Source organism: Symphalangus syndactylus, chromosome 3 (genome assembly GCF_028878055.3).
Source record: "Symphalangus syndactylus isolate Jambi chromosome 3, NHGRI_mSymSyn1-v2.1_pri, whole genome shotgun sequence".
Classification (NCBI taxonomy): Eukaryota; Metazoa; Chordata; class Mammalia; order Primates; family Hylobatidae; genus Symphalangus; species Symphalangus syndactylus.
In genome coordinates, this window is record NC_072425.2 from 103,880,821 (window position 1) to 103,905,453 (window position 24,633).

The 24,633-nt window shown below is 39.8% G+C and overlaps 1 long non-coding RNA gene across 1 annotated transcript in view; it reads left to right on the forward strand.

Annotated features, from left to right (window-relative positions):
* Positions 1–24,220, forward strand: part of LOC134735990 (uncharacterized) — a 49,717-nt gene extending 25,497 nt beyond the window's left edge. Inside the window, exons 3-4 of the long non-coding RNA XR_010119599.1 lie at positions 9,535–17,089; positions 22,685–24,220. This is a non-coding gene — a long non-coding RNA (uncharacterized lncRNA). The remainder of the gene's footprint in view (positions 1–9,534; positions 17,090–22,684) is intronic.
* The last annotated feature ends 413 nt before the right edge of the window (positions 24,221–24,633 follow it).

The following is a 24,633-nucleotide window of genomic DNA, read 5'->3' on the forward strand; positions in this document are numbered from 1 at the left end:
AATGCTGTTGTGATGTCAAAAGACTCAGCTTTGAAAGAATTTCAGGCGTTTCATGTCTCCAGCAGAGGGGCAGCCACCCATAGCTGGGGGGTGGCCATAGTCATCTCCATGCCTCCAGTGCTAGCCCAGTGCTGGGCACACACAAGCTCCGGTGTTTCTCAAGCCAAACCAAACTGTGGTGGAAAATAGTGAGGGGGAAATTGTGAGGAAGGGTTATTTATTTGCTTGTTTGTTTTAGCATCCTTATTACCTTGGTGGTAATCTGGTTTAGAAACCTACTCTGTTTTTTTTTCTTGAGACTAAGCGCCTAGAATATTTTAATTAAAAAAATTTTTTTGCCACCATTTGTTGAGCAGTTAGTTATTACATTTCAGGCCCCTAAATATACTGGGTGCTCCAGACTCTTCACAGGTGAGATTATTTAATGCTCACACAGCCCAGTGATGTGGGAATCTTGACTCTGTTGTACACACTGCATCACTCCACTGCCGGGCTCAATACATCATAAACAATAGCAGCAACAGCTGCGAGAGGAATCCAGGGACAAATTTGTTGGAATAAAGCAAAACAGGGCTTTACCATATGGGAGATATATCTAAGATGGGTTTATTAGATGTAGGATGATTTTTCTTGTAACCTAAGGGCTTTCTGGAGGGAACCTGAAATCTTTTCACTATGCCCACATCATTGCCAGATGTGGATACAGTGAAATTGACCTTATCCTGTGTGTGTATCTCTGTGTGTATGCATGCATATGTGTGTGTGTGTGTGTGTGTGTGTGTGAAAGTGGCAAATTCTGGTTCATATACTGAGTTTCAATTTATCTTACACTCTCTTATGCAAAAATTTCTTCATGAACCATATAAATATGCAGTAGAACCCTGCCCCCCACCACCTTCCATATGTGAATCAATTCACATTCACCAACATGTAAAACCAATGGCAGTAAAATAATGATAAAACATGGTTATTTCATAAGGGACCTGGTTGGTCTTGTATTCTGATAGTAGAATATAATGGAGTCCTCTACAAAACTTTAAAAATTTATAATGATTATTAACACCATTAATCAGAATTTGCCATGTGAACAACTCAGGGATCTGTTGTATTAAGCTGTCATGTGGTTGCAATCATACCTTTTAACTGCCATCAGAGGTAACTGTCAGCAACATCATATCTTCCCTCCAGTCTATTACAGCTTCAGTTCCCCAGGGCTCCATCCTGAGTCCAGGGCGATTTGTATGGTACACTAATGACCTGCTGATTGTCTGCACAAAAGCGAAATCATACGCTGTTCAGGCAACACAGTGATTCCACACAAAAGCAAAGGACTGTCTGGTGTCAAAATAATACCATACTCTTACTTTGATAAAGGTTTTTAAAACTGACTACAAGGTACTATTTGGTGGTAAAGTGTGTAGCAGAAATAATGTTTATTTAAATAACAAATTGGCAGCAGGTAAATTTCAGGAGTGTGTGTGTGTGTGAAAAGGATGCTATTTAGATAGCTATTTTTGTTCTGATATTTGGTTTTAATTTTGAAAGATATAGAAACTACTCAGATATTTCAGTTGGGTATTTCTTTGTGTTGGTGATTATTAACGTACATTTTAAATACCATGTCAAATTAAGGTTTTCTTAATAAGTTTTGAAAACATGTGATGAGCACTATATTGATGTATCTACCTGTTTTTCCATTGATTTATCTCTATGGTGTGTCTTAATAAGCAGATTTGAGGTTGTAGGGGTCAGGTGAAGCCATGTCACAGATCTATGTGTGTGTGTCTGCCCCATGGTGTCTCCCTTCTGAACCTAAAGTCACAGGAGGAACCTGAGCTGGCACTGGAAAACCATCCAAAATCCTACCCTGACTCTCTTTTGTCGCGCTCCCATACTCCTCTGGCTCTGCAGTGTGTGTGTGTCTGTGTGTGTGTGTATCTGTGTATGTGTGCATGTGTCTGTGTGTCTCTGTGTGTGTTTATATTGAATGGGCTGATTTTCCCTAGAGTATTTGTTGCTGAGTCATTTATCTGTTTAATGATGGAGAATAATTCCTGCTGAGACTCTGACCCAGATCCCAAAGCTTTATTCCAAGACTTGGCTTGTTTGCTTGTTCATTTGTCTATTCTTTCATTCATTCAGTTGATTATTTTAAACCTGTTTTTATATACCAGCCACTATGCGGGGCACTGGGATGATAATGATGAAGAAGATTCAGTCTCGAATCTCAAGCCCCATGTAGTCTTGTTGGAGCCAGTGATCGGTCAACTGGCAGTTACCCAATGCTTAACAGACTGTCAAGGATCCCTTGTCAACTAAATTCTAAAAAGGTTTAAAGAGAATGTGAATTGTAACACACTGGGAAATGAAGGCTACTCCACTAGACTGCAAGCTTGTTTAGAGCAAGAACTGAGTCTCGTCCCTAGAATTACTCATAGCTCTGAGCACAGGAAGTGCATAGAATATATGTTCTGTTAAATGTTGATTATTATCATTTTTTTTTTTGAGACAGAGTCTTGCTGTTTCACCCGGCTGGAGTGCAGTGGCATGATCTCGGCTCACTGCAACCTCTGCCTCCCAGGTTAAAGTGATTCACATGCCTCAGCCTTCCGAGTAGCTGGGATTACAGGCGTACACCACCATGCCCGGCTAATTTTTGTATTTTTAGTAGATACGAGGTTTTGCTATGTTAGCCAGGCTGGTCTCGAACTCCTGGCTTCAAGTTATCTGCCTGCCTTGGCCTCCCAAAGTGCTAGCATTACAGGTGTGAGCCAGAGGAGGCCCAGCCTAAATGTTGTTGAATTTTTCCAGATGCCTAAGAAAAGAATCTTCAGCTATAGACAGTAAATTGCAGACGTTAAAAGTAGAGGCTTTGGTGTTAGTTATGGCCTTTGCCTCTACCCGTAGTTTAACTTAGTAACCAGTGACAGCCCCACCCCATCTAATTTATTAATCCATTTCAAAAGATATGTGTTTAACACCTATGATATGTCAGGGCACTACTAGGTGGGTGTAAATGTGAACAAGATAGAAACAGGATCTTTCCTCATGCAGTTCCCAGTTAGGAGGTGTGGGGACCTCAGAACTGGCGGAGAGGATTTCAATAAAGTGTGTTAATTTTTATGAGAGAAGAGAAGCTGTTGCATTGACTGACTGAGGGGAGAGTTTAGGAGGTCAGGAAGAGTGCTTCAGGCAAAAGAGAAGAAGTGTGCAAAGACCTGGAGGTGAGAATGAGCAGGGTGCATGCTGGGGACTTTAATATATTAAGAGTCATTGCATTGTCACCTGCAATGAGAGGAGCTTGCGATAAGGCTGGGAAGGTGAGTAGGGACAGATCCTGAAGGGCCTTGTAGGGAATGCTAAGTGGTTTGGACTCCATCTTAAGATCAAAAGGAATTTTTTGACTGAGCAGGGAAGCACCACGATAAAATTTGCATTTTAGGAAGATTACTTGAGTTACATAGTGAAAGGAGAATTGTAAAGGGTGCAATATCAGTTAGGAAGGCTTTTGCAGTAATCTGATTGGAAGATGGTCCATAGTCCAACAGTGTGGTATAGTAGAAAAATGCATAAGTTGCCGGGCGCGGTGGCTCAAGCCTGTAATCCCAGCACTTTGGGAGGCCGAGGCGGGTGTGATCACGAGGTCAGGAGATCGAGACCATCCTGGCTAACACAGTGAAACCCCGTCTCTACTAAAAAATACAAAAAATTAGCCGGGCGTGTTGGCGGGCGCCTGTGGTCCCAGCTACTCGGGAGGCTGAGGCAGGAGAATGGCGTGAACCCAGGAGGTGGAGGTTGTGGTGAGCCGAGATCGCGCCACTGTACTCCAGCCTGGGGGACAGAGAAAGACTCCGTCTCAAAAAAAAAAAAAAAAAAAAAAAAAGAAAAATGCATAGGTTTGAGATCCAACAAGCCTTGGCTCTAAAACTTACTATCTAAGTGACTTTTAGCTAATAACCAACTTTACATAGCCTCTACATTTTTTTTCTGCAAAACAGAGTAACTTTGCCTGTCTAATGTGAGGCTTAGAAGGAATACTGTATGTAAGATACCAGACATAACATGACATACTTCTAAATGACAGCCCTTTCCCATTGTTGTCAATGATGTTACCTCCTCCTACCTCCTTATATTTCTTCCCTTTTAATGTATAACTTGATGCATTTCAATAGGATATTTTGTTACCGTTATTGTTGGTCCTCTATCTCTGCACCATGTGTGTGGCAGAGGCTTTTCCTTTTTGCTTCAGTATTCTTGACTACTGCAGCTCTCCCAGAATGCTCTGAGCCATCACAAGGTTACTTTTGGAAAAGTCCATTCTGTTGAACGCTTTATTCCGATTTGGATGATGTTACAAGCAATGAAAACCAAGCCTGGTGAGGGCTAAAATCCTTGCTCCCTTCCCTTCAGGGACTTGCTGGTAACTGCTTTCTCCTCCTCATGCCCTCGGAATGCAGCTTTGGTGTTATCTTTGGCACTCCTCAGGGCTGCTTCTTAAGCACTTGTGGAGAGAGAACTTTGTATATTTTACAGATTAGACCTTATTTTCACTCTGAGAATATTCCAGAATCCTGTCATATTTTCCTTTCTGACATCTCTAAGACTCATCTTTGCCTGTGAGTTTCCAATCACTAAAATCCTTTCCCATATTTTGATCTTCTTTTTCTTCTACTCCTTATAAATGCCTCCATTGTGGTCTCTATTCTTGAGTTCAATCTCTGTTAAAGCAATCTTCTTGGGGCCTTCATTACAACATCTTTTTAAAATGCCTTCACTGGTTTCTCTCATCTGCATTAAATCTGGACATTAGGGACCTTCACTGTTCTTCAATGGTTGATTATTTTTTTCCCTTCCGGCTTTCCATATTTCTTCTTAATTTCTTAATACCTGAACTCTTTATATGTTTTCTTTATTTCCCTCATTCACTTTTGTTTTCCTAGGCAGTTTTAGAGCTGTCTCTTCCCCAGCCAAGAACATTTTCTTTCCCTTTCATATGCCAAACCCAGCCTCTAACAAGTTGTATCCTGTAATCCTTCTCTATTTCTCTCATAGTGCTCTTCCTCACATTTGCTAATGTCTCCCTCTTCCTTATGATAGTGTTTTTTCAAAAAAAAAAAATCAAGGGACTACCGGTATAGCTATCTAATAGAGTATATGTGTGCCCCCTTTTGATACAATCATATCTGTCATCTATCAGGGAAGATCTTTGCTATTAGTTGTTGACTTGAGTACATGCTCTTGCCTCCATTGCTACTACCTTAGTTTGGGGCTGACAATTACAGTTACCTCCCAGTTGATCTCACTGCCTTGGCTATCTTTCCTGGTTATTCTACCTTCACATCCTCGTCAGAGATGTCTTTGTGATCTGGTCCCTTTCCCTTCTTAAAACAGAACAGCAAAGCTCTGGCTTTCCCTAGCCTAGAAAATAAAGTTCTGCTTCCTTAGGTGTGCATCAAGAGTCTTCAGGCTCTTCAGCCAGTGAGGAGTCACCCTGGCTGCTCCTCACTGTTCCTGACTCACCCTGTCACTTTTCACCCCAAATTCTAAATCCCAGTCACATAGAACTGCTTGAGGAGGCAATTTACTATGTGTTGAAGTCAAGAGTGTTCTGCTACAGACCAATATAGTCTGCAGAATTCTTTACTATCTTTTAAAAATGAAAAATATTTTCTGTAAAGATCTGTTTTTCTGGCTTTATCTCAGAAAATATGGCAACACTGTACTGCACACCCACCCAGCGGTGGAGGGTTACAGTGGAATGGGGAAGCCCTGTTGGGTGAAGTGGCTCTCTCTCCAATTTGCCATAGTTTCTGCACTCGTGTTTGCATCCTCAACATTGAGGCAAAGCATCATTTGCCATTTATCACTGATCTTGTGCTTTGTTTTATCCCCTAGTATTGGGAGAAAATTGTACCATATGTCTATAGGTGAATCAAAGATGAGTCAATACTGCTTTGTATTTCAAGTTATGCTATATGGGGCCCACTTGACACTATCATTGTCCTGCTCCTTTAGACATCTGAGTTGGATCTCTGACTGAGCGGCTTAGCACTAGGGTCTGTGTTTAAGTTCTGGCTCCATCACTTATTAGCTGTGTGGTTTGGGGCAATTTACTTAAACATTCTCCGCCTTAGTTTTCACATCTATAAATCGAGGATGATTTATGGAAAGTGCTCATCTCAGCTACGTTATTGCCACCATTGTTATTATTCTACTTTCCACAAATCTAATGATAAGAATGACAGATCCATGAGGGACATGGTTTGGGGCAAGGTTTGGGGCAGGGGCCTTTTGGTGCCTATTAAGCCACATCTCCCTAGCTATCAGTTTTGCCACTTACTAGCTGTGGACTGGTCAAGTTATTTAACTTCACTATAGCTTCATGTTGTCATATTTTAAAGTGTTAGTGTTAACAATATCATCATAATAATATCCACATCTTTGGTAATGATGTCTCGTCTGAGATAACCATGTACTGAGCCAACCATGTACTATGTGTAATGGATGTCTGTCTGCCACATAAGAAGTACAAGTGAATGGTAGTTATTGTCATTGGCTGCCCTGCCTCTTGCCCAGGGGTCATCACCCAGTAGTTGTGAGGGCCCAGGGAGGCAGGTGACCCACCTGTATGTTTTATGTGTTACCTATGCATGGGCTTTTCAAAAATTGAGATATAATTCATATACCATAAAATTCACCCTCTTAAAGCGTACAATCCAGTGTCTTCAGTATAGTCAGAAAGTTGTGTAGTCATTGCTGCTAATTCCAGAATGTCTTCATCACCTCCAGAAGGAAACTCTATACCCATTAGCAGTCGTTCCCCATTCCACTTTCCCTCAGTCCTCTACAACCACTAATCTATTTTCTATCTGTATGGATTTGCCTATTCTAGACATTCCATATAAATGGTATAAATCGAATCATATGATACATGGCTGGACATGGGCTTTTTTTTTTTTCCTGTGTGTTTTCCTGAGGAGTAAAGCTGCACCCTTTTCCAGAAAACAGATTTCTGCTGGGAACATGAAGGAGGCCCTAAGTAGGAAGTTTCAAGTAGGAAGACAGCATAGGCCATGACTGACCTAAGAGGAACAAAACCAAACAGACTTAGATTCTAGGGGCCAATGTGAGTAAGTTAAGAATTTTGAGGAGCAACAAACCATTAATATAAAGAAGCAACCAAGCTAGATTCCCTTAAATTCTTTGCAGCCTGACCCTCAACACACTGTGAGAATCTCAAATGTCCACCTGTGGACTGCCTACCTTAGATTTACCTCACAGCTGGCAAAAAAGACACATTCTGGGCTCTTCCTCAGGCTTACTGAATCAGAATCCCCAGGGTGGGGGTTAAGGAACTAGGAAAGATGGTTCTGCCAGGAAGTGGATTTGGAAATTGTTGAGTTACATCGGGCAAGCTTATATGACACAGATATGGATCTGTGTTGTTTCATCCTCAACAACACTGCTCTGTAATGTGGGTTCTTTTTCAGTGTACGTGTCTGATCTTCTTGGTAGAGTTTTTTCAACTAGGGCTTACTTTTCTTTGCCCATCTTAGCCCCCCTGCAGTCTTATACAAAGTAGGGGCTCAGCACATATTGGGAGATTGGTTACACAAGAGGCTTGAAGGCATCACTTGGATATTGCCAGGACCAAAGCCACTAAGGTCAACAGGTCTAAGAGGAGACCTTTCTGTCCCATTCTAAGCATTCTTTGTTTGATATTTCTAGGCTGGTGTTTGTTTTCAGGGCTCTGACTTGTGACCCAGTGGTCAGGAGCCCTTTGATGTTTGGGTTCCAGAGGATGTCCTCAGAGCAGTCCCTTCATAGGGACCTCTCAGCCCTCTGTGCGGTGCTGGTAGATAGAGGGGTGACCAAGTGTAGGGGTGGTTTCTATACCTGGAAGACCCCACGGAGCTTATTAACATGTAGATACCTGTGCCTCAACCCAGACCCACTGAATCAAATTGTTGTCCAGGAAGGGGAAATTGCTACCAAGATACTACCCAAATACTACTCTAGAGTTTGAGGAATATGATCTTCTGCCTGTGTCTGGAGCATAGTGTGTTATGCTCATGGGGATTTACCTGGATAGGGCTGTGGACTCGGTCTTGGGAGACCTAGGCTCAGTCCTGGTCCTACCCTTTAGTTAGTCTCTACAGGACACCGTGCAAGCCACTCACCTTTCACTTTGCTTCTTTGTAAAGTGAAAGATTTGGACTAGGGTAGACACCAGCAATGCAGACATGATCACTCATATCTGTAGGAGGCTCCTCTATAAATCCGGGCATCGGTTCTAAAGGACCCAGCTCTTCTGTGTGCTCTGAGGACAGAATTGTCTTCTAAGACTGGGGTTAGCAGCTGTTTAGTATCATCGGAGGCCAAGTTGCCTAAGCCCATGTTCGGAGGTTTGATGGTTGGTGTGGGATGGTGGTGACATTAAACAAGAAGCATGGGAAGGCCCTGCTCTTTCCTTATTCACTTGTCCCTTCCTTCTCTCTCTCTACTTTTTTTCATATTACAGTAATTAAGAGTTTTATATACACAAGCCCCGTTTATAAATTGCAGATACCTCATGGGAGTGTGAAAGTCACCAATTGTTATTTTTTTCTTTCTTTTTTTTTTTTTTTTGCACTGTCTTACGGCGCTGATAAAGTCAAATTAACCAGTTATTCGTACCCTAGTATGAAATACTCAATTCTAGCCATTGGAAGACTTTCTGTTTAGCTGCTATCTGTTGCATTAAAGAAATTAGAGTGGGTGGATAATGGCACGGGGATGCTGGGCTCCTGGTTCCTGAGGAAGGGGACAGAGGGGCCCACCTAGGTAGGGATGGCAGCCGAAGACAGCCATTGATTTAGTGGTTTTGCCAGTACTCTGATAATGGCACTATCACCATCACTTTTGATGTTTTTGGTAGAAATTCCTAAACTAGTGATGCTTCATTTAAACCATCTTTGGGTGAGATTATTATCATCCTATCTTATTTTGTTAAAGACTCTGGGTATCAATCATATTGATTGCCCAGGGACTGGCTAAGGCTTTGGTTACTATGCTTCTAACTTTTCATGGGAGCTTAACTCTCAGTTTGCCCCCAGATATTGTTATTTATTGAACTCTCACTTAGGTTGCATAATTGCTGTTCCATTCAGGTCAGTGCTGTGCAATATCGTGGGGCAAGAAGCAACTTCTTTGCTCTTGATTCTTTGTGCTCTCTCTCCTTTTCCCCTAGTATATCCCTTCCTAGCCCATGTATTCTACATGCTTTATGCATGCAGATTTACTTGCATTTACTTGTATTTAGTTGCAATTATAGTTTTTCCTTTTTCTTTGGTACAACAAAATTAATGAAGGAACAGAGAATCCTTAGGCATAATTTGTGTGTTCCTGTAGTCTCTGCCCCATTGTCTGAAAAACCACAGACTTCATTTAGATGCCAGTGAATCCGTCATCAGGCTTTGAGTAAACCATGCATTTACCAAGATCCTTACTTGAGCAGTGATTTAGCTTTTTAATCTTTTGTTTATAATTTTACAGTTGCTGAGACAAAGGAAAACCCACTCCCTTGGAGGAGCATGACCTTTTCCTGTATTGCTTCCACTGCTGTTGTTGAGCTCCTTGGACCATGGCTCCTGGACACCATCATCAAGAAGACTTTATGGATGGGCTATCCACCCACTGAGAGAAGAGGAGCATCAGCTATGGTTTCTCTCTAGATTGCCTTCTTCATTTTGAGTAATGACTGTCAGCAGGGTCAGATTAAAGACAAAACAACCGGACAGTTGCTTGGAGGACTAAACTATAAGGGCACTAACATGTCAGTAGTATGCTAACACATCCATAGAAAATATATTTACCAGCCCTTCTCTCAGGGAGGATTCTGTGTGGGTTCAGAAGGAATGGTTTGTTAAACTCCTTAGGGGTAGAAAGTAGGGCATAATCAGAATATAGAGGAATATGCTGTTTGACTTCAGGGTTTCTGTTTTTCTTACTAGGATATATAAAACAGGGACTCTGGCTAGATTGTTTATGACCACAGAGGGTTGGCTGAGCGCTCCCATGATCTTCCTGCTTGGTTCTTGCCCATACAGACCTCAGCCTTTCCTCTAATAAAGATTGAACAAGCAGTGGTCTGAGGGAGACACCAATTCATTACCTTACATGTCTCTTCTCTGCACTATAGGGCTTTGTTAATAAAGACACTGGCAGACTATCTATCTTCCATTTCTATAATGTGAGCCCTTAGGGAGTCTTCATTCACTTGAGGGTGAGGGTCATTGCTCACAGAGTAGTTCAAGTCAAATGGAACTTGAACTCTTTGCTTATAGGCCTGGTGGTCAGACTCTATGTTGAGTTCATTAGATTATTGGAGACACAAGGTAGAGCTGGACCCTTCAAAAATATTTGGCTAAAGGATGACATTGGTAGTTATTTGTAGATAAAGCCATGATGGCCCATGCTTGGAATCATGAAATATGGAACTGGTGGTCATGTTTAAAGATACAACTAATAGTTAAGTACCTACTGGACACTGTAGAGACTTAGGGGCAAGACAGACATGGTTCCTGCCCCCTGGAGCTTACACTGCAGCTTTCCCTTAGGTATGAAGAACAGTGGCTACAACTAACAAATGGCCACAAAGATATCATCGAGCCAGTGTTCCAATTATTAGGGTAATTCCTAATTTCCTTAATCATGCCTATTGGCCATGTTCTATAAGCCTGCATTCTATAAATGGCCTATGAGCATGGGCTGTTTCACCCCTGCAAGTTGTACAAAGTTCTGTGGTACCAGGGAAAGGGCTTAAGGTTAGCAGGGCCTCTGGGGAAGGACATATGAAGTGACTTGGGTTAGGAAACAGGAAAGGATAGGATTCAAGAACAGCTATTGCTTCTGTTCTATATAGGAAACTGCAGCGTGAAAAATGCTGGGCTGGGAATTTTGAGACCCGGGTTTCAGTTTGTGTTCTAATACTAACAAGCTATGTGACTGTGGGTAAGTCATTTCACATTCCACTTGGATGCCTCTTGAGTGACTCCAGGCCTCTCCAGCTCTAAAACATTAAGATCAGACCCTACGCTACAGCTGGCCAGTGTGTAATTCTCCTGTTTCTATGCTGTTAGGTCAAATAGATCTTCAATAGTTACTTGATTGTTATTACTTTTTTCTGAAGTGGGTGTTTTATCAATGTTTTAGGATACAGTGAGTCTGCTTCTCCCCTTTGGAGTTAGGAAGGTTGTAGGAATATACACTGTAGAGCATATGGAAGCTTTATTCGCTCCTTTTATCCCCCCTACCTTTCTCCCTCTCGTTCCCTTCCTCACATTTCTATTGAGCATATGCCATTGCTGTGTACCAGGTGTGTGCTAGGTTTGGAGATACAAGGTAAATCTGAGACTTTCCCATACTCCAGGAGACAAAACCCTTCATTTCTTTCATCTGCTGGCTTTCTCTTTGGAAAGAATCAACGATATCCCAGGGGAGTGTGCCCATGTCCCAGGATAACCAACTACATACAGATGCCGCATTCTACTCAAGCAACTTTTAGAGTGCCTTGAGATACACATCAGATAATTATGCAGGGCCGGGCATGGTGCTGCACACTTGTAGTCACAGCACTTTGGGAGGCCAAGGCGGCAGATTGCTTGAGCCCAGGAATTCAAGCCTAGCCTTGGGAATATGGCAAAACCCCAGCTCTACAAAAAAATACAAAAATTAGCTGCATGTGGTGGCCCATGACTGTAGTACAAGCTACTCAGGAGGCTGAGGTGGGAGGATTGCTTGAGCCTGTGAGGTCGAGGCTGCAGTGAGCCGAGATCGTGCCATTGCACTCCAGCCTGGGTGACATAGGGAGACCCTGTCTTGAAAAAAAAAGAAAGAAAGAAAGATAATCATTGAGTCCTAGAGTCATTGTGAAAAGATCTATCTTCAGATATAAGGAAGAAACAATCTTTTATTTCTTAGGATAAATCTGTAGAAGGACCTCCAGACAGTGAAGGCCACTGACTACTTTATACTCTGTAACCCATCCCTTCCCTGGGAAGTAGGAAGGACTACTTTCTAAAATTACAAAGTACCTCTCAGCAAATAGATGTTTTCATATATACTGTGATTCATACTTCCCTATGGCTGGTGACCTCTTTAGAAAGGAAAGGAAAAAGCCTAATCAGACAAAAAGATGTTGCTATTAATTACCCTATTGTGAATCCTATATAAGCAAATTTGTATCTTTGTTTTTTCCAACATTAGCAGATCTATTTGATGTATATCTCTGAGTGCAGAAAATATTTTATGGAAAAATCAATATATGGAATTTCAAATTCAGCATTGCTGATACACACTATTTGGTTTCAGAATTTTATCATAGGAAATAGTATTAGGGATTTCAATTTCTGGCTTAAGTGGTAGAATTAATTACTCTTAACTCTTAATTTTACTTCTGAGTTGAGGTCAAGGAACAGGCAGACACCTCCAGTTAACGTCTATACCTCTCCATGGCCAAGAGCTTTAATTTTCTCATCTTCAGTTTTGTAGATGTACATCATTACTAAATGGATTGATTAGTATTTTATCTCCTCTCCATGTCCTTACTTTCCCTCTGGTAAATATGTTATAAACAGTGTAAGGCTCCTAAGATAGAATGGCTGGTAGGACTTAGAAGAGAAACAAAGGGCATTGATAACTCACATAAATGGAAAATTGGCTCTGGAATAATTGACAACATATTCAAGTATTTTAGTGCAGTGTCACTCTCATTGAGAAGAAGAGAACAGTAAATCTATGTGACTGTAAACATTCTAATGAAAAGAGGAATATTCTGTCAATTATCTCACATTTCTAAATATCTGGATATTGGCCATCGTAAAGACAAAACATACAGATGATGGAGTTGTCTTTCCACGTCTCATTTGCATGGTTTGGAACATTGTACCTCCAGCCATTGACTCTAAGGCAATTTATATTTGCTTCCTCTTCCCTCTTGAGAGAAAACAAAAATCTTATTTTTCCAAGCAATTAAAACTCTTCTGCTTCAGCTAGGATGAAAGAATTAGGAGTTCTGTCTCCTTGTATCTAATTGCATGTTTCATCTTTCTTGTTTTAATGATTGACAGAAAACTAATAAACTGAGACATCTTTGAATCCAGGTTGAATGTACTCTCTTGGTGGCCCCATTGCTAATTTGTTTGACTATTTTGCAGGATTTCTTACTCTGTAATGGAAAGGTTTATTAAATATGAGGGGTGCAAAGCTTTCTGAATACTAATGAACTTATTTGCCAAAATTTAAATGTTCTTCTTGTCAGTGAATGTCTGTCTCTCTTAACAGGATCCAAATTGAATAATGAAGAAAATTAGACTCTATTGTACCCTCAGGAGAAATCCTGGTGAATCGTAATAGAATACAGAGGGGGAAAGGGGTCACATTTTAGAAAAAAAGAGTAGATAATTTGGATTATTAAAAAAGGGATTAACTCAGGAAAACTCTATTCTTTTCAAAGAAACGTACTCATAGTCATTCAATGAGCAGGATTTCCCACTGCACAAGCATCTATACCTTCGGCCAGTGTAGAATGAGAGTAAGGTCATAATCATATGGAGATGCATGCTAGGTTTCAGTGGTTACAATTCACTAACCTCATTCCCATATAAGGCCTTTATATGCCTGTAATGGTATGGGAAAATCAATAAGCTTTGAAAAGGAACACTATTCTTCACAGAAGTTCAATGGGACATAGTTGAGTTGGGGAAATTGCCCCAGTTCTTCCTTTAAGCATGAAATGAGGCTGTCCCTATGTAAGTTTATTTCCATTGCCTTGGTGTTATCACTGATAAAGTCAATGATCATGATGCCTTTGCCTTGGCAGCACCTGGGGGGGTACTGAAGGAACCACATAGCTGTACTCGTGGCCAGAAAGGCAGGCTGCCAGAACTTCAGCAGCCACACAAGTGGCCAAACATGGTCAGGAACGAAAGTAGTGTGTGTATGGAGTGAAATGAAATGATGCGAGGAAAGTGAAGGATGATATAAAGGTGGGGCTGTCCAAAGATGGGCGTTCATTCCTGTCCTGCACTTGAAATAGGAAGGAAAGGACTGGAAAAGGATTAGGTGAGGAAGGATCCTGAAGTAGAGAAAACAAAGGGAAGACTGCATGCCTGCAGTGTTTGCTAAAATTAATTTGCCTGAGATTTCAGGAGGAGGAAAGAAAGATCAAGAGAAAGGGAAAACAGCCTCAAAGCCTGTGAAGGTTGAAAAACAAAATATAAACAAAAATATTTAAAGCTAAAATTATGCTCTTCTAAGAAAAGAGGCTGGACACTAGCAGAAAGCTTGATGACAGCAAGATTTGTATTTAGAGGTTTATTTAGATCCCTAAGAAAAAAGGCTTATGTGACATAGATTCATAAGACACAAATATGTCCTTGGCTGACCATGATACTAGGCTTCACTCCCAAAGGAAAAAAAGAATGGTCGGTGCATCTCAGATTAACACCAACCAACTCTGCAATATTTCATTTGAGAAAGCGTTTCCTTGTATTATCCATGATTACATAAAAAGAGATTTTATTTTTTTTTTTGTATTTGATTGCTTCTGTGGCAAGGCTTGAGAATTACAAACCTAGGTTTCCCTCTGGGAATGATCATTGGATTTTTAAAATTAAGTAAATGGAAGGAGATTAAGATTTATTTCCATTATTTCAAACCATAATCTGCACCTTTGGAAACAACGAGGAAGTTGGAAAGTGGGAAGGTGAGGTAGGTGTGCAAGAATGGGGAGAAAGATGCTGCAAGCCAAATAAGACTGTACAATTTCTGAGAAAATTAAATGAACAATAGAGTTTGAAGGATAAGTGGGTAATGAGGAATATGAGATAAGAAGATATTTAAAAATAGCAAATTACTTGGGAAAGTGAGGATGAGTGATGGTAGATGGTTAAGGGATTTGGGATGGCACGGAAGGGAAGAGATGACTGGGGTGGGAAGAAAAACATGATTAAAGGCTGTAAAAGGGCGAGTTTGGACTCTCGATGGCATATCTTCCCAAACTTTGGAGAATGTGCAGAACTTAGTAATAAAGAAGGAAAAGATTAAAAAATTTCATGGTTAACATGAAATTGTGAGGACAACAGAGGAAGCAATAAGTGTCATTAGTCCTCAGGAATGAAAGCATTTCTAGAGAAATGTACTAGTCTACATTCTTCATTTATGAGCAGAATAGTTTTCATCTACTTTTTATTAAAAGGTTAATGTATAAAATGAATGCTATTAAAGGAAAGAAAAGCTAAGCATTATCAGGAAAGTTGAAGAAAAGATTGCACCTAGAACAACTGAAGTAAGCCAGCAAACTGTTTTACAGCCTTTTCTATAAAATTTTGAAATTCGTCATCTTAATGAAAGAACTGGAAATAGTTTTTCCAAATAGAAATGGGTAATGATAAGGGAGGAAGTTTTAACAGTTAGAAATATTTTAGAATGCATTCTTTTACATTTTTTCCCCATAAAAACGAGAGGAAGCTAAAAAACTTATGGGTATTGCTTTAAACACTTTGGATAAGAAGATTTATAGCAACATAAGGTTATTGTTAGTAGTAGAAATAACATTAATTTTTTAAAAAATATTAGTATTTGGAGCAGGACTAAATACCGGTGATCATCCTTTTTGGTTTCTTGTGTTTGTGTAGGAGATTCCATTCAGACAGACAGTACCAGACCTCCTTTGGAGGGAAGCTGATAAAGTAATTAGGTGGAAAGGTTTAATGAGATAATGATGCTAAGGCCAGTTAACATCTAATAAGAACATAACCACGAGGGATGATATTGTTGCTTATTAATTATAATGATGCTGAGGAAAGAGACAAGGTGGCACTCATTTAGCAGAGAGTACTCAGGAGTAAGATCGTTTTCCCAAAGGGGAAGTGTTGCAGTCAGAGTTAGAAGTAGGTCAACATTTAGCAGAGTTTGAAATTTATGGCCATTGGGTTATACTAGCAACCACAGAACTGAAGGCCAGGCAGGAGGTAACAGATGCCTTTCTGATGGTGGCCAGGGATGGAGTGGAGACTGTTGTGGTTGCTGGGCCATGCACGGAGGCAGACTCCAGACTGAGTTTTGGGAGCTGTCTGCTTGCCTTAGATTCCACAGTGGTCATTCGTGGGCAGACAGGCAGGTGTCCAGAACTGGACTGGATGTGCTTCCAGTTCTGTGACCTTCCCCTCCACTCCACTGGGTCGAGTGAGTCAGACCCAAGGATAGCTATTCCATCAGTGTTGGCGCCCAGCTTTGTTGAGGGAGCTCAGAAGATCCTTTGGTCCTGTTTTTAGAGGCGCAGACCTAGCTGTTATCAGTTGAATTGCATTTATGATTCCTTGGTGTTAGTCACTAACCACATTCCGCTTCCTGAATTCATTGTGGGTCTGGTCACCTCCATGTTTGCCTAGGATGGCAGAATTGTAGTATAAATTTATTGCAGATACACTAATGTCCATATTAGTCAGGTGGGCAGGAACAAAGAATTCGAGGAAGAAACAGCCATGTGAAAAAAACATGGAGCTTTTGGAAATCTTGTGACCCCTCAAGGGAGGCATAGAAGCTTGAAACAGAGGACTAGCCTTGGGAAGTTAATTTGGGGCTGGGTAAGAAATATAAAAACTCTACTCCTTATTCAGCACCTTTTCCCAATATGGGTCTCTCTCTGAGTCCTGGATCCTAAGCTATTGCTGACTCCTTTCTTGTGTCTTTGGATGCCACCTCTGCAATAATAGGGAGGGGTTTTCTATACCTTCTTGTGTAGTTAATTTTATTAACTGGATGAGGATCACCTCACAGGATTTTTCTTGTCCTGTATAATGATGTCACTGACCCCTGAATTAGAAAGGAAATAATATTCCCATCATTAGCTTTTTAAAGCAAGTGTATTTTATTTTATTAAAGGTGTGGTTTTAGAGAGGCAAGAAGTGACAAGAAGACGCTAGACTAGAAGATGGAAGATACAGCTCTAGTCCTGACTCATGCCTATCAGCTCTGTCACCTTGGACAAGTCTCATGCCTTTCAGAGCCTCAGTTTCTGCATTCATAAAATGAGGGCTTATTGAAGGTAAACTTTATGATTAGAGAGCCATGTCCAGCTTTAAAATTATGTATTTATGCATATATGTTTGTACAGATCCTACATCTATTAAACTTTGATGGGAGAATTAATTGATAAACCCATATGAGAGCAGATATTTCCTTAAATCTGTAGTTCAAAGTGGACAGTTAAGGTCAGAGTTACCAAGGAATCAATGCCATAACTATTGAGTACTAACTATGTGGCAGGTGCTTCACAGATGAGGAAATGAAGATTTTCCAGTTTAAATAAATAGTTCAAGATCATATAGACAATAAGGAGTAAAGCCAATGCTCAAACCCAGGCATCCCTGAAACTGAAACTCATGATCTTCATCACCACTGTGTGCATCTCCCCCTTTTTTAGAACCCAAATGCTTATGTCCTATCACTTATGGCACCAGCCACTGGAAGTTTTCTTCAGTCATTATGGTTCTCAACTGGGATGCGGGGAGGGAGCAAGACAAGGAGTAGTTTGAAAACTCTTCCCAGTTGATTCTGATACATACATGTCTCTGCCTCTATTTTATTATTATTATTATTATACTTTAAGTTTTAGGATACAAGTGCACAATGTGCAGGTTTGTTACATATGTATACATGTGCCATGTTGGTGTGCTGCACCCATTAACTCGTCATTTAGCATTAGGTGTATCTCCTAATGCTGTCCCTCCCCCTCCCCCCACCCCACAACAGTCCCCGGAGTGTGATGTTCCCCTTCCTGTGTCCATGTGTTCTCATTGTTCAATTCCCACCTATGAGTGAGAACATGCGGTGTTTGGTTTTTTGTCTTTGCGATAGTTTACTGAGAATGATGGTTTCCAGTTTCATCCATGTCCCTACAAAGGACATGAACTCATCATTTTTTATGGCTGCATAGTATTCCATGGTGTATATGTGCCACATTTTCTTAATCCAGTCTATCGTTGTTGGACATTTGGGTTGGTTCCAAGTATTTGCTATTGTGAATAGTGCCGCAATAAACATACGTGTGCATGTGTCTTTATAGCAGCATGATTTATAGTCCTTTGGGTATATACCCAGTAATGGGATGGCTGGGTCAAGGGATCTAGAACTAGAAATACCATTTGACCCAGCCATCCCATGTCTCTGCCTCTAAATTCAGCTGCTCTCTTTAAGACATAACTTGGCCAGAGTCATTCTAACATTATTACCCGAGAGGATCTTACTTGAGAATTTTCTGCTATGTGCAGGTTCATGTTTCTGTTTTTTCCTGCATGTCTTCAGAGCAGGTAGAGACATTGAACACAATTATTCCTCTTCCAAATGGGGAAGTGAAGCAAAGAGATTTGAATGATTCAATTTTACTCACCTACCCAGTGGTCACAGAACTGACATCTTCCATGCCTAAGACTAGCCGCCACAAGATACTGTCTTTCTAGCCAATTCAGTTAATAATGTATTTTATATAGAAGGAAAGTTTCACTATTTTTTTTTGTTTTAGAGTTTTCCCAGTAAATGGATCATTTTAGTGACATTAGTTTTTTTTTTTTTCTTTGAGATAGAGTCTCAGTTTGTCACCCAGGCTGGAGTGCAGTGGTGTGATCTCCGTTCAGTGCAAACTTCGCCTCCCGGGTTCAAGCGATTCTATTGCCTCAGCTTCCCAAATAGCTGGGATTACAGGTTCCTGCCACCATTCCTGGCTAATGTTTGTATTTTTAGTAGAGATGGAGTTTCACCATGTTGGCCAGACTCAAACTCCTGACCTCAAGTGATCCGCCTACCTCGGCCTCCCAAAGTGCTGGGATTACAGGTGTGAGCCATAGTGCCTGGCCTGATTTGCTCTTAACTCACAATTCTTTACAGTCTCAAATGATTTATTTTGGTCTTTTTTTTTTTTTAATTTTGTTTTTTTTCTTTCTTCTTGTTGAATAAATTCTTCATTATTGCTCAGTATGGTTGCATTGAGCTCATTGTGAAAAATTAGAAACATTCAGATACAGGATTTAATTAAATAAAGACAATAGAGTACAGTATTATATTGCCATTTAAAAGAATGAGGCAGCTTTATCTATGGAATGGTATCCACGATATACAGTTAAAATTTAAAAAGCAAAGCACAGAACAATGTGTATGGTGTGCTACCATTTGTATAAATACATATATATATGTTTCTATGCATTGCCTAACTGTGGAAGGACATTTAAGGAACTGGTAATAGTGGTTGTCTCTGGGGAGAAACTGACTGACTCAGAAATTGGAAGACTATCTCTGTTGTCCCTTTTATATAGTGTATCATGTTCATGTATTGCCTATTCATTTTTTTAGTAAAGAAGAAAGTAGAGCTATCTTTACTGAGATGGAAAAATACAAAAGACATATTGTTAGGTATAAAAAGCAAGATGCGGAATAGTGTAAATAGTATATGATACTATTTTTGTAATGTAATTATACATACATATATATATGCATGGATATACACACACATATACACATCTATAAGGAGATGCACCAAATTGTTAACAGTGGTTCCCCCTAGGGAAAAAAAAGTGTGTGTGTGTGCACGTGTGTGTGTGTGCACGTGCGTGTGCGCACACATACTTTCTTTTTTTTATCCTATGTACTTCTATATTGTCTGATTTTGTTTTACACAAGGTGCATAGTAATTTATAATAAATAACTCATACATCTCAAATCCAAATAATTGCACTTGATTTCTGCACACCTATCAACAAAATTCTCCAGCATTTCCGGCTAGCTTTATTTTGCTGTTTGCTATAGCTCATGGATTCAGTTCAGATCTCTTCTTTGACCTTTTCTCTGAAGCTTTGTGAAGTTTCTGTTCCTTTATCTTTACTCTCATGCATTCACCTTTATCAGTAGGGCCCAGCTAAGGTCATGACCATGGAAATCATAGTAATACTACTGGTGGTTCCTCTCTCAGCCATTTTCCTTTTTAATTAATCAAGAATAATGCAACTAAAACCCTCCTGATTCCTACTTTACACACTTCAGCTTGGTTAAATAAACTCCCTACCTGTTTCAGGAAGATTTATTTGCTTTCTGGATGATTCCTATCTACAAATATGTTGTATTTCCTGTCTCAAAGAACAAAATCCAAGAGACCTTCCTCAACTCCACATCCCCTTCACATACCACACTATTTCTCTGTTTTCCTTTGCAGCAATTCCCCTTGACAACGTTGACTTTACTTTTGTAAAGATACTTTCTCCCCTCCCATTCATCCTTAAATCTATTCCTCTCAAGCTTTCAGCCCTAACCGCTGTCCCTGAATTCTTGTGTTGAGGTCATTTATGGTACTTACTTGCTAAATCCAGTGGCCAGTTTTCAGTCCCCATCTTTACCTCCCAACTCGTTGGTCACAGCCAATCACTTTCTCCTTGCAATACTTTTTTTTTGGTCTTCTGGACACCTCTCTTTCTTGGATCTTCTTCTGCCTCACAGACTACTCTTGAGTTTCTTCTTTATCCTCTTCACCTTGAAAAGTGGGGACTGCTCATGGCTCAGTTCTTGAGCCACCTGCCTTCTTTATTCAAACCCATTCTCTCGGTGAGCTCATCTAGCCTTTGGCTTTGAATACCATCCCCATACTGATGTCTTCCAAGTTTTTTTATGTCTAAACTCCAGCTTGTACCTAAACTATGGACTTGGTGTCTTCTTCTTCTGTGTTTTTTGTTTGTTTGTTTGTTTGTTTGTGTTTTTCTTTTCCTTTTTTTTTTTTTTTTCTTTTCTGAGATGGCGTTTCGCTCTTTGTTGCCCAGGCTAGAGTGCAGTGGCGTGATCATGGCTGACTGGAACCTCCGCCTCCTGGGTTCAAGCGATTCTCCTGTCTCAGCCTCCTGAGTAGCTGGGATTACAGGCACCTGCCTCCACGCCTGGCTAATTTTTGTATTTTTAGTAGAGACGGGGTTTCACCATGTTGGCCAGGCTGGTCTTGAACCTCAGGTGATCTGCCCCCCTCAGCCTCCAAAAGTGGACTTGGTGTCTTCTTGACACCACTATTTAGCTTTCTAACAGGCATCTAAACTTAACATGTCCAAAACAAGGGGACCCACCTGCCTGTACCACTCTTTCATATTTGCTAAATGACAACTTAATTGAAGCTCTACTTTGTTCTAACTGCTTTCACTACCTCCACCACTAAAGCCCCGGTCTAAGCCTGATTATCACTCACCTAGATTAGTGCAATAGCCTCTTATCAGCTCCCTTGCTTCCATCTTTTCCCCCTAAAATCTGTTCACTGATGGCAGCCAAAGTGATTCTTTAAAAAATGCAAATCAGTTTATGCCATTCTTTTACTCAAAACCCTCCAATGGCTCCCATCTTACTCAGAGTGACATCCAAAGTCTTTACCATAGCCTTCAAGGCCTATATGCTTCCTGTATTCACTCTGCATCTCTCTGGTCACCCCCCATTCTCTCCTCCTTGCTGTTTTCATGCCACCTTGACTTCCTTGCTGTTTTTTGAACATGCCAGGCATGCTCCTACCTCAGGGTCTTTATACTTGCTATAGGTGTGGAATACTCTTTTCTCAAGTATTCATGTGGCTCAGTTCTTTCCCTTCATTCAGCCCAAATGTCACCTTATCAGAAACCTTCCATGAATATCCTATTTAGAACAGCACTCACCCATTTCACTGTACCCCTTTACCCTGCTTTATTTTTACCATCATCTGACACATTATATATCTATCTATTAGTTGTCTATTATAAATATGCACTGGAATATAAGACCTATAAGAACAGAAATTTTTTGCTTACATCTTTAACATTTAGAAGAATGATGGTTACAAAGAAAGTGCTCAAAAAAATATTCCCTGAATATTGAATAAAGAATGGTGAGAAGTTCACTAAAACTTCCTTTAGCCTATTCAAATTACATGGAATTGCTCTTAAGACAGTTTATTTCTCCATCTCAATTTTCTCATGTCTTTTAAAAAATTTGTTTTAACTTTTTATTTTGAAATAATTGTAGACTCACAAGTATTTGCAAATAGAGTATATAGAAGTTTCTTCTACTCTTCACCCAGCTTCCCCTAAATGTAACATCTTCCCTATCCTTTCTTTTTATTATTTCCTGTTTCCTTTACTTCAGTTTCTTATTTCTTCTGTAAGTCTTTCTACACAGGCTTTCAGGGACTCCTCCATCTCTTATTTCATGGCCAAATCATTGGTGAACTTTCCTCAACACCAACATCAAATTCCTTCTCCAAGATGATGGTCCTATCAAGGAAGGGATAGAATACATCAATTAAATATGCTTAATCCTGTTTTTCACAATAACAAATAGATCAAAAGAAAAGAAAGGCTGTTTCATCTTTTAAGCTTGTAGTTCTACCAAGAGATACTATCTCTTCTGTAAGTTCTGTATAGCAGTTTGTTTGCTGTGATTTCTACAGACAGGCAATTTGTTGACTCTAATGTGTATTTTCTCTCTTATATTCAACTGTTTAGGAAAAATTGAATAAAAACAAATATATGATTTATTTAAAAAATTATTTATTCTGCTAAGTCTCTGTCATTTTTTAGAATCCAACACACATTTATTGTGTACCTACTGTGTGCCAAGCTCCATCCTAACAATGGTCTCTTATTCCCCCAAGATAATCTGTGATGGACATCACCTTTAAGACATTGAAAGTTCTGAAAGATTGATTGAAAACTCCTTTCTTCCAGGTAAGTAGGTTATTCTCTAAGGAATGGGCATTCATATTCAGGTCATAAGGGCATGATTATACTCTAATAACTGATCTCCAGGGTTAAAAAAAGAACCCATGTCCCTTCCAATATGCCTGAGATATAAGATAATCTACCATTTGACAAGATAAAGCTCATCAATTTCATCATCAGTAAAAAGAGGGCATAACTGGGATGTCACTAACTGCTATTGTTAAAATGAGCAAGTATTAAAATCCTTATGGATGTCCTCTTCATATTCAACATTAATTAGAAACCTGCCCTATCTCAGTGTTCTTCCATAATCAATCCCCCTTTCCAGTATTACTAAGGTAACTGTAAGCCCTGCATGCCTGAACTGTCCTGGTTTACACCTGTTGTTCCAGCATAAATGTTAATTGCAACCCTGTTCACTATCTGATGAATCTTGCTTTGGACGATAAATTATATGGTCAACCTAAGTATTAGAGTCCCTGGGATAAACAATCAAGGTACCATTCTTATTTATTGGTATTGGTTTGTCACAAGCTGTGAAAACAGTTTTTCTTTTGATTGTTTCTTCCTGAGTTGTCACAAAGACCTTCACATAAAATCACTCTCTCCCATTAAAGTAATTATTGAAACCCCCTTCAGTAATGACAACTTGTTTTAGTTTTCCTCCTCAGATTCCAAAGACCAAATGTAGAGATTGTTTTTGCTGGGTCAGGATCAAAACTGTTCAGAGGCACTAGCCTTGTATAGGGAGAATTTCATCTATCTAATCCACAAGAATCTTGAAGAGACATTTTTTCCTTGGTAACATTATCTTGTAGAAAGAGTCTGTGATTGACTACTAATTTTAGCCCAGAGAATAGAAAACTCAAATGTACTCAGTTTCAGTGTAACATATGTATTTGTGGCCTAAGATACTTAATGTCTCTAAAGTTGCTACTAGGGAATGAGTAATTGAAAGGTGAGTTTGGGTGGCCTTCTTAGACATAATCTCTGTTAAAACTATTTAATCTCTATGATTCACAAGGAAAGCTTTTCTTGAGTTGATGAGTAGAATGACATTTCTGATATGATATTTCTACAACTATATTCTTGGCTGATGGTAGTAGCAGTACCACTATTTTTTCATTATTTAATTTTGGAAAAGTGACCACTATTTTTTTCATCTAAGGCTGTGTCCTTATTGTACTGAAGCACCCAATCAACTCAATGTAAAAAAAAAGAGTCTTTTAAATAATGTGGAATTATGAAGACAAAACAACTAGTGAGGAAACTAAATTGTTTTTATCTAATTATTTTGTAACTTATCTGTGAACTATAGATAATTCTGCTGGTTTTTGCATTCCTGAAACAGTTGCTGTGAGAATAAATAATATACTTGGTAAAACATTGTGAATGTTTGAGATAATAGATGCACAATGACTTCATCCTTGTTTGTAGCTTGCTTGAAAAATTAAATTGAATGAAACAGAGTGGCTTCAGTGTGTTTTTCTTCTTCTCCCTCTTTCTCCTCCTCTAGTTAAAATGAAAGTACATTAAAAATTATTATTGGTATACATAGCTTCATTATAAGACACTGACAGACGCTGAAATATCAATGATACTCCCCTAGTGTTCGTTTAAACAAATTCCATGCTTTTATTAATACTAAGAAGATATCAGGAAAACTGGACTCCTAAATCCCTTCTTAACCTAGGGAACTGGGTTGAATAGCTAAAGGAAATTTCTCCTAATATTTATGTCTTTTCCTATCTCAGGCATCAACTCCACTCCCTTCACCCTACCTCCCCTGCCTCTCCTAGGAGATGTATAACAAACTCTGGAGAGGCTTCTTTCATATAAATTGAGACAGCTCCGTTTCCAGGAGTTTCTGGGTCTGTTTATG